Below are 18187 nucleotides of genomic sequence, written 5' to 3' on the forward strand. Positions count from 1 at the left end.
GTGCATGTATTTCTATATTCTTGGATAAAACAGAATTATTTAAAATGTTGTTTAAAATTCTACACAGTTATAAGAAACCAGACACATGAACATATTCTTTGATATTTAATAAGAAATTATTGGCAAACAAAGCAATTGATAAATTGGTACATAAAAGAATATATATGTTTTATATATTACTGAAATTGAGTTTGAATAAATATGCTTCTCTCTCTCTCTCTCTCTCTCTATATATATATATATACATATATTCATCTACCTATCCATCTATGTAATGATAAGCAAAAGAAAACTGGCTACCTAGTCTACCTACTATGCCAAAAACAATTAACAGGTATACTGTTTTGAGATGTTTTTGATCTCACCTGGTCACATCTATAAAGTTATGCTAAAATGTCATGCAGAGATATATATCTGCTAAAGTTCACAAAATTCCCATTATCCCTTTCTCTAACCTAAGCAATTGCAGGATCATATCCTGGTGGAAAATGCATAGAATTTGGAGTCATAGTATCAGATTATTAGATCTTGGATAAACTGCCCTCTGATATTGGGTAAATTAATCAATTCCCCAAGTATACAGGATTTTTATAAATAAACAAAAAGGCATAACTATTTGCACCCAGATTTATTATGAGGAAATAATAACATTAATACTTACTAACAATCATCCAGCTTTATATACCAGAAACTACTTGCAACTTTGCATAGGCTTTACTAATTAATTCTAAAATTAGGTCAGTAGGTATCTGCTATTCATATTTTCATTTTTCAGATATAGAAAATGATGTACAAAGAGTTAATTAATTTGCTCAACATCTTAAAGCTAAAATGTCTAAGAAGCACAGGAGTCTCAATTTTAGCTCATATGGTCTAACCCCAAAATACCAACATGATGGTGAGTAGAAAAAATTATAGGAAAAAATACTAATATCTTTGAAACAAGATAATACACAGATTTAGACACTAAGATTGTACTGTCTTTGTGTTAGAAACTTTGCATGGAAGTTGTTCCTGGGGGCTGATAATTTTCTACTTCTTGACCTGACATGGTTAGAGAAGTGTGTTCACTTTGTAACAATACTTTGGTCGGAACATGTAGGATTAACATACTTGTCATTTTTAGTTTATATAATATACATATATACACACATATACATATAACCTTTCATATGCTAACTTTCATACATACATATTTATACATATGTATAATGTATTAATAACAAATAAGGAAATGGCCAACCAGGTGTGAGATTCAGCAAAAACAATATATAAAGATTTATATATCACCAAGTACATCAGATTTGAAAAGATTTAATACTAAGTATAACATGTCTACATATAAAAAGTTTAATGGAAATTTGGGGAACTCACAAATGGCTAGAAACATTATGTAAAAGCATGAATAGGAAATTTTATAGATGAAATGTATAAATATTTATAAATAGAAAACATGTCCTGCATTGTAGATTAGAAAAAGCTGGAGAGAGATTAATGAACTAGAAAATAGATGTGAAAATTGTGCAAAATTGACAGGGACAGGAATATGGAGAATATAAAGAGTAATTCAAAACTATGAAGAATAGAATGAAAAAAATCACATATACTTCAACACAATTTTAAATATTGACACTATTCCATTCTCTCAAATTTCTCTTCCTTAGTGTCATAGACTGAATAATAGCCTTCCACAGATGTTCACATCCTAATTCTAGGAAGCTATAAATATATCACCTTACAAGATAAAAGGGATCTTACAGATGTGATTAAGTTCAGGATCTTGAGATGAGTGCTTAACCTCAATTATGTAGGTAGATTCAATGTAACCCTAAGGATCCTTATAAGAGAGAAGCAAAAGGATCAGACTCAGTATCAGGAGATATGAGCACACAGAAAAGAAGTGATGTACAGGATGGGGCCATGAGCCAAGAAATAAAGGTGGTCTCTGAAAGCTGATAAGGCAAGAAAACAGATCTTCCTGAAGTCCCCAGAATGTCTTCCCTACAAACACTTTGAGACTTCTAACCTCAAATACTCTAAGAAACACAACTGAGTTAAGTCAATGTGTTTGTGGAAGTGTGTTAAAGCAGTGACAGAAAACTAATACAGTTTAAGTTTGCTAATACATTCCCATTTAGCTACCATTTTTGGCCAGTGCAAAATCTAGATGGGTCAGTATGTATCTCATCAAAATTCCAAATATTGCCATTTTATTTATCTACTCCTGAGATTGCTAATACATCTCTATTTAACTAGCTTGTTTGACCAATGAAAACTCCACCTCTCTCTCTCTCTCTCTCTCTCTCTCTCTCTCTCTCTCTCTCTTTCTCTCTTTCATAAGATGAAGAGCAGAATGAAAGGGCAGGTCCTCAGGTTCCCTGCCTCAGCTTTAATCAGAGCTGCTTCTGTCTTTCAAATATACACTAACTTCTCTCTTTACTGATCCTGATATAAACAACTCTCTAGATTTAAAACACTCTGCGTTCTCTCTGTAAAACATCCTGGCCAATGGCCAATGCCATTCTGGCCAATCAGAGAGTAGCTGGCTACTCTCTAATATGCTCACTCAGTGATAGCCCTGTCCCACCAATTCCCTGTTGCCTTACCAAGAGTTGGTTGTTTTTTTCAAATATCTGTTAGTGTTAATTGTTCTTGTTTTCCTAAGTGTAATTTTTTTAAAGTTTCATTTACTTTGCAAGTATAAAAATTCATCTCTTAATATCACAGGTACAGTTCTAAATGCTATCTTTTGATCCTCCAATTGTTGATATTCTGCCAACACTGATCTTGAGAAGGCAAAAAGCCCATAGAGTCCATGACCAGGTTTGCAGTTATTGATCTGAAAATGTCCCGCCCCCCATTTATAGCATCAAAGAAAATCAGAAGTAATTTGCTTTTACTTGAGAGAAAAGAAGTTGTCAAATCTTAAAGTCTTACTTCAGGCAGTATAAACTGTCCATTGCTATCATAATCTGGAGGAAAACTGTGAGCTTCAGTCGCCATTGTTCTTTACATTGATGATGTTATGCTAACTGGATCTGGTAAATAGGAATTAAGAACACTAAATTACTTAATTAAAGATATCTATGCTGGAGATTATGAGATACATGCTGCAAAAATTCAGGAAACTATCATATCAGTCAAATTTTCAAGAGTCCGTTGGTCTGGTGTAAGTCAAGTTTTTACCTCTAATGTGAGAAAAACATGACTACCATGAAAAACAACATCACATTATGTGGGTCTTTTTAGATTCTGGAGAAAACATACACTGCATTGAACATTCTTCTATAACCCAATCACCCAGTTTCCTTAAGGATGTCATTTTGAGTGTGGCCTGCAGCAAGAAAGGACTCTACAGCAAATGGAAGCTGCAGTTCAAGCTTTTTTGAAACGGCCTTACGGCCCAGCAAATTCAATGACATGGCAGAAAGCAATTATGGCATATTGTTTCTAAAACTGGCCATTAATAATTCCACCAGTAAGTGTACATACCAGTCTCCTAGTAAGAGATGACTTTCCTGTCTACATTTAATGTCTTTCCACCCTGCCACCTGCTCCAGGAAGCCAACCTACATAGATTGCAGCAATAGGATCCGTTAGCCTATACAAGGCCAAGTTGTCCAAAGGAATCCTCCACGTATCCCGAAAGAGAGGAGTGAGACTGGGGTATTGTTTCTCTAACTCCCTCCATGTGAGATAGGTTTGGGCTTGCTATGCCCCATAAGTGGAAACCACTGCCCCAAAGCAACTTATCTACAGTCTTTCCTTCTCAGTCCCAGTAACCTGCACCTTTTCCTTTATCTCTCGTGGTCTTAGGGATGATAACAGCAACTCTAATGACAGCCCTGGTTTATAGTCTTATTTTTGATGTTTACTTTCATGTTGTACAAAACTTGTAAATAATTCTTTTTTACACCTTCCTTACAAACCCTAATTAGTTTGTGCTCTCCATTCCCTGATGAGAACCTGGCTGGTACAGTAGTTATTTTAGAGAACAGAAACTAAGGCAAATGAAATAAGTGAGTGCCACTAAAATTGGCAAAAATAATTGGTAATGTTTTAGTTTCCCACACTTCCTTAATTATCCCTAAGAGTTAAGGTGTTTCATATACCACATAACAACAGAGTACAGGAAAATACTTTCTAGACCACACCAAAGTCCTAAAATTGTATTTATAATTCCTTCTATGACATTTTTTTCCCTATTCATCATTATCCCCTTCCTCCACCTTTTAAGACCTAGCTTACCACTGTCCACTCAGGATTATCATCTCATGAAGTGGTCCTCTTGCCCTATCTTTCATCAATGCCTTCCAATTTTTACAAGTCTGTGCCCTTTTTATCTATCCAGTGTAATTGATCTCTCTGCTTTTTGTCAATGCCAATAGATCTTAAAATGTTATATATTGAAACATAGCAATGGTGTATCTTCCTATATTTCCCTCTCACACACAATCTCCTGGGACACTCTCCAAAGCAAGAATCCTCAGTGAAGTGGTTCCAGTATCTAGGCAGTCTCTGTCTTGTTCCACAATTATCTCAATACATGACATTCTTGGTCACTGACAAAAAGAGATATTGAGGAGGGATGTTGGTCTTAACAGCTTTTCTCAGAAGGGACCCATACCACTACAGTTCATGAATCAGAATGAAACTGGCTCTAAACTAACTCAAAAGAGTCTGAAATATAAGAAAACATGGGTCTTTAAATCTATCTTTTATGTACCCACTATTGCAAATATGTTCTAGGTATACATTTTTATTATTGTGTGTTAATAAACAAAACTTCCCTTCTCTGAGCCTACACATATAAACAGCAGAAAGAAGGCAGAAAAATATACAACTAGAGAGAGGATCAAGATGGCATTGTAGGACAATGTAGAGTTCACCTCCTGAACAAATATGTCAAAAAAAAAATACACTAAATGTGGAATTATTCTGTAACCTGGCAGAAGATCTTTAATATAACCAAAGCTACAAGAGAGATCTCCACGTAATCAAGTAGGGTGAAAAAAAAAAAGGTACCAATACAGAACTGGCAGGGATCTGTGAGGGAGGGTAGGTCCACACAGGCAGGCCCTTACCCAGGGGAGCCCCCTTGCCTGCTGAGAGGTCTGCTGGAACAGACAGAGGAGATGGAGGGACCTGGACTCTATTCACAAGGACTGCATGCAGGCTGTCCTACGAGCAATCAGGGTGGAGAAAGGCCTGCGCTGACTGCTGCCATCGCACAGTACTTCCCAGCCCTAAATGCAAGCCAAGTGGTGCTGCTAATACCTAGGGCACAAGAGCTAAACACTGAATCTCAGGGAGACAGGCCCTGGGAGAGGACTCATTTTAGATGCACAAAAATAGCCCTGAGCACCTGAGGTATGGTCCAGGCCCAGAGCCCACTGTCAGTAATCACCAGTGAGCCTGGCCTCTGAGCCCACTGTCAAGGCTTGTGCAGGGGGAATGAATCCAGCAGCTGTGGTCTTTGTTACCACACAAACAGAAATGAAGATACTGTGCAGACAGTCCCTTGGGAGGATAACAAGGTGATTCATTTCGCAGAGGCAGTGTGCTCTGGTCCTCCCATCTCACAGTGCAGCCTGAAGCCAGATCTGGGTAGACAGGTCCTGGGAGAGGCCTGCCATAGTGGCAACCCAGTACCCAGGCAGTAGCACAACCACCTTGATTCCTGCAGCCACACTGCCCTGGCCCCCAGGACCAGCCCACTCCACACCACAGCCTAGCACTAGGTCTGGGGTGAACACAGTGGAGAAAGGGATACAACTTTGGGCTGCTTCTAAGCTGAACTGTGGATGCCTGCATGGGAGGCTTATAGATTCACTGTGTCCACAGGAGCCTCATTTGTGTCAGTGCTCACCTCCTTTGGCACAGAGCACACACCCAAAGGCAGTGGAGCCTTATAGAATCCAAGCCTCAGGGCATCTACTCCAACAAATGCAAAGCAAACTCCAGCCTTGACAGGGCTGTGATAGTCACAGAGCTAAGAGGAGGCCCTGCTTAACATCCAGTGCAAGCTTAACTAAGAAACAGATATTTTAAACATACCAATCACTAAAGTGAAATGGAATACGTAATATAAAAAAACTCTGCAGACAAAAGTATAGGACTGGATGGTTTCATTGGGGAATTCTACCAAATATACAAAGAACTTGTACATATCTTTCTTAAACTATTCCAAAAGATTGAAGCAGATGGAACACTCCCAAGTTCATTCTATGAAGCCACTGTCACTCTGATACCAAAAACAGAAAAGACATTACAAAAATAGAAAATTACAGACTAATATCTTTGATGAATATAGATGCAAAAATCCTCAACAAAATATTAGCAAATGGAATTCAACAATACATGAAAAGAATCATACACCATGATCAAGTTGGATTCATTCCAGGACCATGAAGAAGGTTCAACACATGCAAATCAATCAATGTGCTACACTAGAAAAGACAAAAACCACATGATCACTACAATAGATGCAAAAAAAGCATTTGATAAAATTTAACATCCATTCATGACGAAAATTCTCACCAAGTGGGTATACAGAGAATACATCTAAACATAATATAAGCTATTTATGACAAACCCGCAGCCAGCATAACATACTCGATAATGAAAAACTGAAATCTCAGTACATTCAGGAACAGGAAAAGGATGCTCACTCTCACCGCTTTTATTCAACATAATTTTGGAAATCCTAGCCACAGCAATTAGACAAGAGAAAGAAATAAAAGTCACATGAATTCAGTAAGGTAGTAGGATACAAGATTAATATACAGAAATCTCTTCCATTTCTTTACAATAACAGTAAAGTATCAGAAAGTGAAAAGAAAAAAAAAACTCATTTAAAATTACATCCAAAAATACCCAGGAATAAACTTAATCAAGGAGCTGAATGGCATGAAAAATCATATTCACTGAAAACTATAAAACACTGATAAAGGAAGTTGAAGATAATTCAAAGAAATGGAAAGATATTCCATGTTTTTTTGATTGGAAGAATTAATATCATTAAAATGGTCATACTACCTAAACCAATCTACAGGTTTAATGTGATTCCTATCAAAATATCCATGTAATTTTCACAGAGCTAGAACAAATTATCCTAAAATTCATATGAAACCACAGATCCATATATCCAAGCAATCCTGAGGAAAAAAGACAAAACTGGAGGCATAACCCTTTCAGAATCCAGACAACACTACAAATCTACAGTAATCAAAACAGAGTGAAACTGGCACAAAAACAGACATATAGATAACTGAAACAGAAGAGAGAGCCCAGAAATAAAGCCACATACCTATGGTCAATTAATCTAAGATAAAGGAGGCAAGAACATACAATGTGGAAAAGACTGTCTCTTCAACAAGTGATGCTGGGAAAGCTGCATGTAAATCAATAAAATTAAAACACTCCCTCACACCATATTCAAAATAAACTCAAACGGTTTAAAGACCTAAATATAATACATGACACCATAAAACTAGAAGGGAATCTAGACAAAACATTCTCAGACATAAATCGTAGCAGTATTTTCTTAGATTAGTCTCCAAAGGAAAAACAAATAAAAGCAAAAATAAACAAATGGTACCTAATCAAACTTAAAACCTTTTGCACAGCAAATAAAACATAAACAAAATGAAAAGATAGCCTATGGAATGGGAGAAAATATCTGCAAATGATGTGACTGACAAGCAGTTAATATCCAAAATAAACAAACAGCTCATACAACTCAGTAGCAAAAAACAAACAACCCAATCAAAAAATTGGACAGAAGACCTAAATAGGGATTTCTCCAAAGAGGACACACAGTTAGTTAATAGGCACATGAAAAGATCTCAACTTCACTAATTATTAGAGAAATGCAAATCAAAACCACAATAAGGTATCACCTCACAGTGGTCCAAGTAGCTATAATTAAAAAGCCTACAAATAATAAATACTGGAGAAGGACTGAAGAAAGGTGAACCCTCCTACATTGTTGGTGAGAATGTAAATTGGTGCAGCCACTATGGAGAACTGTATGGAGGGTCCTTAAAAAACTAAAAATAGAGTTACCATATGATCTAGTAACCCTACTTGGGCATCTTTCCAGAAAAGATGAAAATTCTAATTGGAAAAGATATATGCACCCTAATGTTCATAATAGCACTATTTACAATAGCTAAGACATGGAAACAGCCCAAGTGCCCTTCAACAGAGAACTGGTTTAAGAAGAAGTTGTGTATATATACAATGGAATAGTACTCTGCCATAAAAAAGAATGAAATATTGCTTTTTCCAGCAACAGGGATGGACCTAGAGAATATCATAGTAAGTGAAGTAAGCCAGACAAAGAAAGACAAATATCATATGATTCGCTTACATGTGGAATCTTAAAAAAGGATAAAAATGAATTTATTTACAAAACAGAAGCAGATTCACAGGTAAAGAAAACAAATTTATAGTTACCAAAGGGGAATAGGGGGAGAAGGGATAAACATGAGTATAGGATTAATAGATACAAACTACTATACATAAAATAGATAAGCAACAAGGATTTACTCTATAGCACTGGGAACTATATTCAATATCTTGGAATAATGTATAATGGAAATTAATCTGGAAAAAATAAATACATAACTGAAGAAAGAAAAATGTACAACTAAATTATATATTAATATTATATATTTAGGCATATAGTTTCCCTATAAATTTCTGAACATGAATTGAGTGCAATCTATTAAAAAGTGAATGTTCCCGCTAAAATCATTTATCAGTATATTTATGAAACTAGCTATAATCTACCCATAAATTATTTTTTTATAATAAACCAGCTGAAGAGACTAATTCTGCTTGGATGCAGTAAAAATAAGGAACTGTGTATTTCGAAATTTCTCTTGTAAGAAAGAACATTATTTAAAATATGTAAATATTGATTAAAATATTAATTATAATATTTTAATTTTAAAATATCAGTATAGTAACATTCCAGTGTGTATTTGCCATTGCATACAATTAGATATGCCTAATTTTTAATTACAGAAGTAAATTGAAAATCAATTTTAAAAAGAAAAATAAAACAACTAATTAGAAAACAAAAGAGCAAACTGAAACTTGGTGATACCTCCAAATCCGGTAGCCCATTTTGTTATCTTAACCAAGAACTGTGACTGTGATATACTGTTATTTCAGGGTTTTGTTGGGTTATTCCATTCAGCTGTTGAGAAAGAGATCAATTTATCAGACTTCTCTATTTCCTCTAAACTGTATCAGCTGAAATTTGCCCTCACCATTTCTATCATACCACACTAATAAAACCTAGTAGCAGGGCATCAAGATTGTACCTTTCAAAGCTTTTATCTATTAATTCTCTTTCCCAAATCAGTGACATGATCCAGATGACTATTACAGATTACCAATCTTCTTAGGCAGACTTCCACTGGCACGCAAACAAATTATAAGCCTTTTCACACTTCCTCAATGCCCCCCACAATCTGAATATTGAAGATTTTCAGAAACATAAAAACAAAACCAAAAGTAACTTCTGTAAATTCAAGTGATTTTATTAGGTTAGAGAAGGTGGATAATCTGGATTTTGAATAATTAGAGTTTATACTTCCATATTTCTCACACATATATTATTACTTTAAATCACAACATTATGGAATACATGTTTTACAATTATTCCATATTGGACTCAATTTTAAGAACAATTACTATTCAAAAATTTATTCCTTACATTTTTGTAATCTAACTGATTAATACATTTAATACAGCTAATATACACTTTTAATCTAATTAATTACAATTAGATAAAACCAAAGTACAAATAGTAATAATTTTAATGTATTAGTAAATAGGTTTTAAGTACATTAATTGTGCTTACTTACAATACTAGTGATTTCTAAGGTATTTGCAAAATGCCATAAATTGTAAGCTCACAGTGTTTGTGTATACATATGTGTAAGAGAAAAACAAGGAAAGCCCAATTACAATTTTGACTATTTAAGAACTATATAGTCTTCTAATATTTTCCAAGTTGTACTTTAAGTGTTATTACAAGCTAAAGTACATGAGGGCAATATTCATTTACGAATACACGACAAGAATTTTTTCTTTTAATCAAAGAATTCTTTGTGCGAAAAAATTTGAGATTGCAAAATAGAGTGCATAGTTCCACTTAGCATGAAAGTACTGGATTTACATCTTTTGTAAGTCATAATATTCATAGTATTCTATGGTGGGTAAGGATAACACAGTTATCTTTCTCCTTTCACTGCCACAAACTTTCATGCACCAAAAATGTGTAAAATAAAAAAATCTAGCCCTTATGGTCTTTCAAAACCTATGAAGAGCTTGGGAAATCCCTCTAATTTCATTCAGTATGAGGCTTGTCAAGTTCTGTCAATTACCACAGTGGTTTCCATCTAACAGAAACAGGTTAAATTTTGAAATCTCTGATTATAATTGTAGATATGCTTAGTACATTATTTTGAATACATTTTATTAGATGTGCTGATATTTTAAATTATGTACTTTTGATAAATTGACACTTTAAGAAATGACTTCCCATATCTCTGACAACATTCTTTGTTCTGAAATATTCTTAGTCTGGTATTATTAATACAGCCATTCTGGTTTTCTTTGATTAGTGCTAGTAATATGTATCTTTTTTTATTATTGTTTTACTTTTCACCTACTGGAGTCTTATACTTAAATTGTGTTTCTTAGAGGAAACATAGAGTTGTGTCTTGCTTTTATATATAATGTGACAAGCACCACTTTTATTTGGTTCATTTAGACTATTTTTGTTCAGTTTTTCATTGATAATGTTTAGGTCTTGTTTTCTATTTGTACCATTTGTGCATTCTTTTAAATTATTTGAATTTTTGTGATTCTGTATTAGTTTCATATTGCCACTGTAACAAACTACTACAAACTTAGTGGGCTAAAAGAGCACAAATTTATTATCTTACAGTTCTGGAGGTCACAGTTTGAAAATGGGTCACACTTGGTTGAAATATGTGTTTCCAGGGCTTTGTTCTTTTATGGATGCTCCAGGGCAGAAACAATTTTCTTGCCTTATCCAACTTCTGGAGTTACCCACATTTGTTGGCTCATAGTCCCCTTCTACCTTCAAAGCCAGTAATGGCCAGTTGAATTTTTCTCACATCATATGACTCTTTGTAATTGACTCTATTTCTCCGTCTTCCACATTTCAGGAATCGTTTGATTACACTGGGTCACACAGATAATCTAGAATAATTACCCTATCTTAAATACAGCTGATTAGCAGCTTATCATCAGCCTCTTTGATTTCCCTTTGCCATGTAATGTAACATATACACAGGTTCATGGGTTTAGAACATCTTAGGGAGGCTAGTCCTCTGCTTATCAGATCCCACTGTATCTTCTTTTCTGGCTTATTGGCTAAAACTACTTGTTTTGTTACACAGCAGACATTTGGTTTTTTATTTTTAACTAATAGTCTACCATAAAGTGATATAATACCACTATCGAAACAGCATGATACACTTATGATGGGAGAATTCAATTTATCTCATTCTGAGTTTGTCTTATTTCTTTTTACTTTTCTGTCTGTTATAAACCCAACACTATGTTATTAATTTTTATTTAGCTTGTTAATTATCTTTTAAAGAGATATAAATAATGAGAGTAATTCCTCTGTGTAGATTTATACTTCCATCTGGTAAAATTTTATTTCTGACTGAAGAACTTCCTTCAGTATATCTTACGGCATGTCTCAGCTAGTAAATTCTTTCAGCTTTTGTAGGTCTGAAAAATCTTTAATTTTGTCTTAATTTTTATAAGATATTGAACTGATTATAGAATTCTGGGGTGAAAGTTTTCTTTCTTGCTTCCTGATTATTTATTTCCTTTCACTGCTGTATAGATGTTGTTCTACTTTCTCAGACTTGAGTTGTTTTAGATAAAAAATATATTGCTGTCTTTAGGTTTCCTCTGTCCCTAATATGTCTTTTTACTCTGGATTTTTCAAGATTTCCTTTTTATTACTGGTTTTCAGCAATTTTATTATGATGTTCCTTGGTGTAGTTTTGATTATATTTCTTATGCTTTGGGTATGTTGAGTTGCTAGTATTTTGTGGTTGATACTTTTCTTCAAATTCGGAAACATTTGACATGTTAAAAGATTTGTTTTTTTCTCTTCTCCCTTTTTCTCATCTTTTCTCTTCTGCAGACTCTTAATTACATGCATAGTAGCTTAATTACATGTATAGTAGCACAGCTTACTGATGCTCTGTTTATTTCTTTTATGACTCTATATTTTGTTTTTATTATATATAATATTATGAAATTGCTATTCTTTAAGTTTACTAATATTTTCTTCCATAATGAGTAACTGCCACCCTGTACATTTTTCAGCATTATAGTTTACACCTCTAAAAGTTTGATTTGCTTTCTCTTCCTAAATTGTGAACTAGAGAATACACTTATAGTAGCTTTTAAAATGTTCAAGCCTGCTAATTCTAACATCTATGCCAGTTTTGAGTGATTTTCAGTTGATTTTTCTATTCCTTAACAGTTGTAGTTCCTTGTTTCTTTGTATGCTTAGTAATTTTTGCTTAAGTGCCAGACATTGTGTATTTTACCTTTTTACATTCTATATATTGATGTATTCCTATAACTATTCTTTAACTTTGCTCTGGAATGCACTTCAGTTACTTAGAAAAAAGTTTAATTTGGAGGTGAAGGAACTTTAAAGGAACAGAGTAGTGTTTAGTCCAGGATTAATTATGCCTCACTATGAAGTTAAGATCCTTCTGAGTATCTACTAAATGCCCCATGAATTAGGAGAAATCCAACGTAGCTACTGAGAACAGACACTATTCTTCATCCAGTGTGTGTGTCAACCATTTTTATTTCTAATTTGTACAGGTGGTTGCTCTCCAGCCTAGGGAAAACATATGTATTGATTTACCCTTAATTTGGGTCATATAATGTCAATCTCATTTTTATCTATACTCTTAAGCCACTGTGCCCTAGTTCAATAAAGTATAGGTTGATTTAAAAAAAAATTTTGTAAAAATAGAAACAAATATGGACAGAAGCTGCCACTAACACATGATCCGTTTCCAAAATATAAAAATTAATGATTCCACAAACATTACGTAGGAAAAATCTAGCCATTATATTAAAAGTATTCATTATTATGGCACTGTATATTAAAATAAATTTTAAAATAAAACATATCTTGACTAACCACAATACTTTAATTGAATGTGAAATGTGAGAACTGCTTTGTTTCCATTCCATAAAATATTTATACCTATGATTATTATAGCTCACTTTAATTCATTACTTGTACATTTTTATTCTAAAGATTAACTTAAAGTACATTATTATTATTAATATATAATTAACACATTATACTTAAAGATAATCTTTAGGATTGAAAATTAACACAAGAAAATATTAGTAGAAATGGTGGCTGTCTCTAAATAATGTATGCATTTTACCAATAAAAGCTACAACAAAATGCTCCTAAGAGAAAACTTTAAATATTTTCCTTTCGTGGAGAACTCATTATATAATTTTGTGTATTTGGAGTACTCTGCTTACATAATACTAATGACTTCTTTCTTTTTGGTTCAGATGTGCAATTCTTTAATCCCATTTATACAATTTTATTATAGCTTTTATTCTACTTTCTTCTTTTGTATTTACACATTAAGTCAGGTCTGTTTTCATAGGGCTATAAAGATAATTTTAAGTATTTTCTTTTCAAATTGATTTTTACCTAAGCTATTTTTTATTTAATAAGGTTATAAAATCATACTAATAACATATTAACCAGCCAGGCCTGTATATACATATTAACATTGTTTCTAGCCTAGGTCAAATAAATTTAAAGAATGCAGATCTAAACATAGCTGAATAATAATCATCCACTGCACTGTGATGTATCTTCAGATAATAATTTTACAAGTTAACAATAAATGCTTCCCCACTCTTTTTGTTTGTTTCTTTGCAGTAACTCTGTGCTCTTAGAGTATTTATAAAATCTATCCTGAAGCTAAACCACCAAGGAGATTACACCATTCTTACTGCACTTTCTTTTAAATGATAATTATGAGACAGCATCACCTAGCAGTAACAGAGGACAATTAACATCCTATGGTTTTCTACAATGCTTCCTGTAACTCAACTTAATCTGTCATTCTTATTGCGTCCTCTGTGTAGGAACAGATACATATTTTTTTTCTCCTATTATCTGGCAGTGATATGGTTATACTGAGTAGATTACAAATAAAATGTATGTACCATAAAAAAAGTGATTTTGTATATTTTTGTTCTATAAAAAAATAAAATTATGCCTGAGATATCTGAAAATGTTCATATACCTATAAAATACAACATCTAGAGTAGTTTTAGAAAGTGTATCAGTCTTAAAATGTAATATGTTAAGTCATATCAAAAGAATTAATCTATAATGTAATGGGCTCCATAATGGAAACTGAGAGTGAAGACAGAAGCAATTAAAATTCCATTCCCCAAAATGCAACACTCAGTTGAAAGATCGCATCATTTTTTTGGATCTAAATATATTCATCACCTTTCTTATCCAAGTTCTCTTGGTTCAAGTTTTATCTGGAGAAGTTTTCAAGGCAGGAATAAATATCTTTTAAAAATTTTGTCTAGTTTCCATTTGCCTTTTTATAAGCCATATTTTCTAATTAAAAACAAAATATAAGGGCATAATTTACCTTATTCTTTCTCTTCATTATATATTCTTCATTTAACTCTGCAAAGCTAAGAGCATGGAACGTATTGTTAGATTCAATTGGATAAAAATATTTCTGACATCAAAGCTTTAAAATTAAAAAAAAGGCAATCAAACAAATAAAAAAGAATAAAAGATAGTGGGAAAGGACATGAAAGCACACTGTAAATGTCAGTAAAACTTTGGAAAGCATAAAGAAGACAGACAAATGAAATGACTTAGCATATCCAATTTTTTTAAAATTTTAAATGAAAATTAACTGCCAGTACAATGGAAATAAAAACCAGTGTTCGATAGAAAACCCTGAAAAGGACAGGAGGTTTGGGTAATTTTTAAATCTGAATATTAAAATCTTCAAAAAAAAAAAAAAGAGGACTGATTAAATATCTGGCTAAGGAGAAAGATAATCCCCAGATCCCCTCTTCCAGCCATATCAACAATTGAGTGACTGTGCCCCCTTATGTCAGCAGAAATAAATAATAAATCTCTGCTACTCAAAGATACAAATACTAGATGTGAATACTAGAAACAGGTGAGAATGATGGTGAGGTGCCTTATTAATAATGGATAGTTTAAGCAAAAATTTTCACAGTGTATTTTGACCCTCCAAGTTCTCTCTTTTGGATTTCCCTCAGAAAAATAAAATCCAAATTTACATTCTCCCAGACAGGGAAGTGAGAATCCCTTTCTGAGGAAACTAATCTGGACAAGAGAAAAACAAAACAAAATAAAACAACTATACTAATTTTAGTGGATTCTCCAATGAAAGACCCAGTTTCCTAACCTACCAGTCTCTTTGGTAAAGATCATCAATGCCCAGAGAGCTTCCAAATAGCTTTTAGTATTGAATTCATAAATACTCCAAGCAAAAAAAAAAAAAAAAAAAGAAAGAAAAAGAAAAGGAAAAAAAAGTTTAGGCCAAAACAATTAAAAACAAATAACTAAGAGGAAAAAACTAAAGAGAGCAGATACATAGTTAAAATGTATTTTCATTCTGCAAGATTACAAAATCACAAAAACTTGGTTCCTGTGCAATTTTTACCACAAAATGATAACCTCAGATAACCACAAAATGATTTGTTGGAACAAAACAGGAAACTAAGTTATTCAAGAAGACATAAGCAATTTAGAAAGACATGAGTCTTTGGAAAAACAAATCCAGCCCAAGAAAGGAAAGAAAGATATTTCCAAAAGAAAGAAAGACTCTCCCAGCCATTTAAAATCATATAGAGCAGTCTCAAAAAACACTTTGTCGAGACTGAAAAGATGATAAAGGAATGCTAGAGGATGCTAGGGAGAGAAAAATGAAATTAGTATGTTACTTGAGGAATATTACCTTGTTAGAAGATTTTTATTACTTTTAAAGTTTGTGGATGACTAAGTGTTAGGTAAATAAAAATAAAAAAATTGAGAGAATTATTATTATATCTAGGGAAATAAAAATATTTTCTATGAAACAAAATGTCATTCTACACCGCTCATCTGTGGGAAAAACATTTTCACAAGTAAAGTGATGTAAAAGCAGAATGTGGATATAACAAAAATGGTTGATATAACTACACTATGAGAATGAAAGCAAAAATGTAATTAATTGAACATGACCCTACGGGGCCTTCCTGTGACAGACGCCCTTCTCCCCATGTCCTCTGTCTGCCTCCTGTTTGTAGAAAAACTGTAATCTTCCAGGTCTCCCCTGAATCACAAAAACCTAGCTCAAGAATTAATGATTGTAAAGGATAAGAACATGTAATGATAAAAGTAGCAGTTGGGCCAAGAGAACCGATAACAGTTTCAACAGTAAATCAGCCATATGGCAGTCACAGAATCTCTAGTTCCTCCATCAGGTAACTAGATAACACTATCTGATGCACATTTCTGAACTGTTTTACAGATACAAAAGCCCCCACCAAATGGAAGAAGTTAACTACAAGATGCCCATGACCACAGAGCTGCCAGACTGACGGGAGCTTGAGGATTGATAATGTTATCCACTGTGACACTGCTCTGTTGCCTTACCATCAACCAATAAGAGAACTGTGCATAAGTTGATCACATACCCTGCAAATCCCCTCTCTCGACTTGCCTCTAAAAATGCTTCCCTAAAACCCGTCAGGGAGTTCAGGTTTTTATAAGCATGAGCTGCCTCGACTCCTTGTATGGTGCCTACAATAAATGCTGTACTTTCCAACACCACAACCCAGAGTCAGTAGACTGCCTTTACTGTGTGAGCAAGCGGATCCAAGTTTCGTAGGGTAACAGAAGGTTATGCATGTTTGTATTGGGTGCTGCTACAAGAGAGAACTGCCACCAGTTCAACCATCAGTGATTTCACCATTTATATCATATCCCACATCTAAACCAATAAAAAGTTCTGTGAACTCTCCCAAAATTTTCAAGTCCAACTAACTATCACCTCCTGTATTGGGGCAAAATAGTTGTGCTATCTTTCCAGCCTCTTAAGGTAGATAATATAGATATATCTTAAATTAGAAAGACTTCTTACAGTACCTCAGCAGGGGACTGCCTGCCTGCATTCTTTGTTATAGATGCCTGAGGAAAAGGAGAAATTTTCATCATCTGGCATTTGTTAGGAAACGGCAACAATATACTGAAATACAATCAACTGGCAAATAAAAATGATAAGCCACTTAAAAGTGACAAACTTTCAGACAGACAGGAAGATAAAAACTCATTTCCAATGAAAGAAAACTACTGGGAGACAAAGATGAAAATCAAATTTTAAACAGCAAAAGAGGAAAATTAAAAATACAAATTAATTTTAATAACTGAGAACTTGAGTTTTATTATTTAACAATTCAGTAGATAAAATAAAGTAGAATATAGTTACAGTAGATTCCATAAGTACTGACCACAAAAATCAAAAGCAAGAAATACCTTGGTTTAAAAAGTAAAAATACTAATAGGTTTAAAACTATAACTGAATTGGGACCCGTGGGTTGAAGTCTTTTCCTCTCAGTAGGTTAAGGATGCTACACCATTGCCTTGTAGCTTCAGTGCAGGAAACAGTATTCTCAGAAGAAAAACTTCAGAATATAAAATAATATGGAAGAAAAAGGTTGAGTTGGTTTTCTGCCTTTTCTTAGCTTCAGAAATGTCTGCAGATTTGATCTTTGGTCAAAGCCTCTTTCAATATTAAAACCAAGGTATTTAGGGGTTTATCTATACCAGATACACGATAGATGAAAATATACCTGAAATTATGTACCAAACTCATTAAGATTGAGTGAAGGATAACTTGTGTTGACGAAATACAGGTGTCTCAGAGAATGGGGGCTAATAACACTTCTGAAGGAGCTGAGTGAATCACATGAATGACAGCAAGTTATATGCACCTGAGGGAACTGTGTGACTAGGTATATATGCTTAAATAACTCCCTACATTAAAGATTTCACTGAGTGGAGGTAGCCACA

The 18187-nt window shown here is 33.7% G+C and overlaps 2 long non-coding RNA genes across 2 annotated transcripts in view; one reads left to right on the forward strand and one right to left on the reverse strand.

Annotated features, from left to right (window-relative positions):
* LOC140698275 (uncharacterized) overlaps positions 1–18187 on the reverse strand; it is a 218350-nt gene that overhangs the window by 160500 nt on the left and 39663 nt on the right. The gene's annotated exons all lie outside the window — the stretch shown is intronic.
* LOC140698277 (uncharacterized) lies at positions 780–16951 on the forward strand. The gene is made up of 2 exons (XR_012075944.1): positions 780–898; positions 16647–16951. It is a non-coding gene; the product is annotated as an uncharacterized lncRNA (long non-coding RNA).

This window comes from Vicugna pacos, chromosome 9 (assembly GCF_048564905.1).
Source record: "Vicugna pacos chromosome 9, VicPac4, whole genome shotgun sequence".
NCBI lineage: Eukaryota > Metazoa > Chordata > Mammalia > Artiodactyla > Camelidae > Vicugna > Vicugna pacos.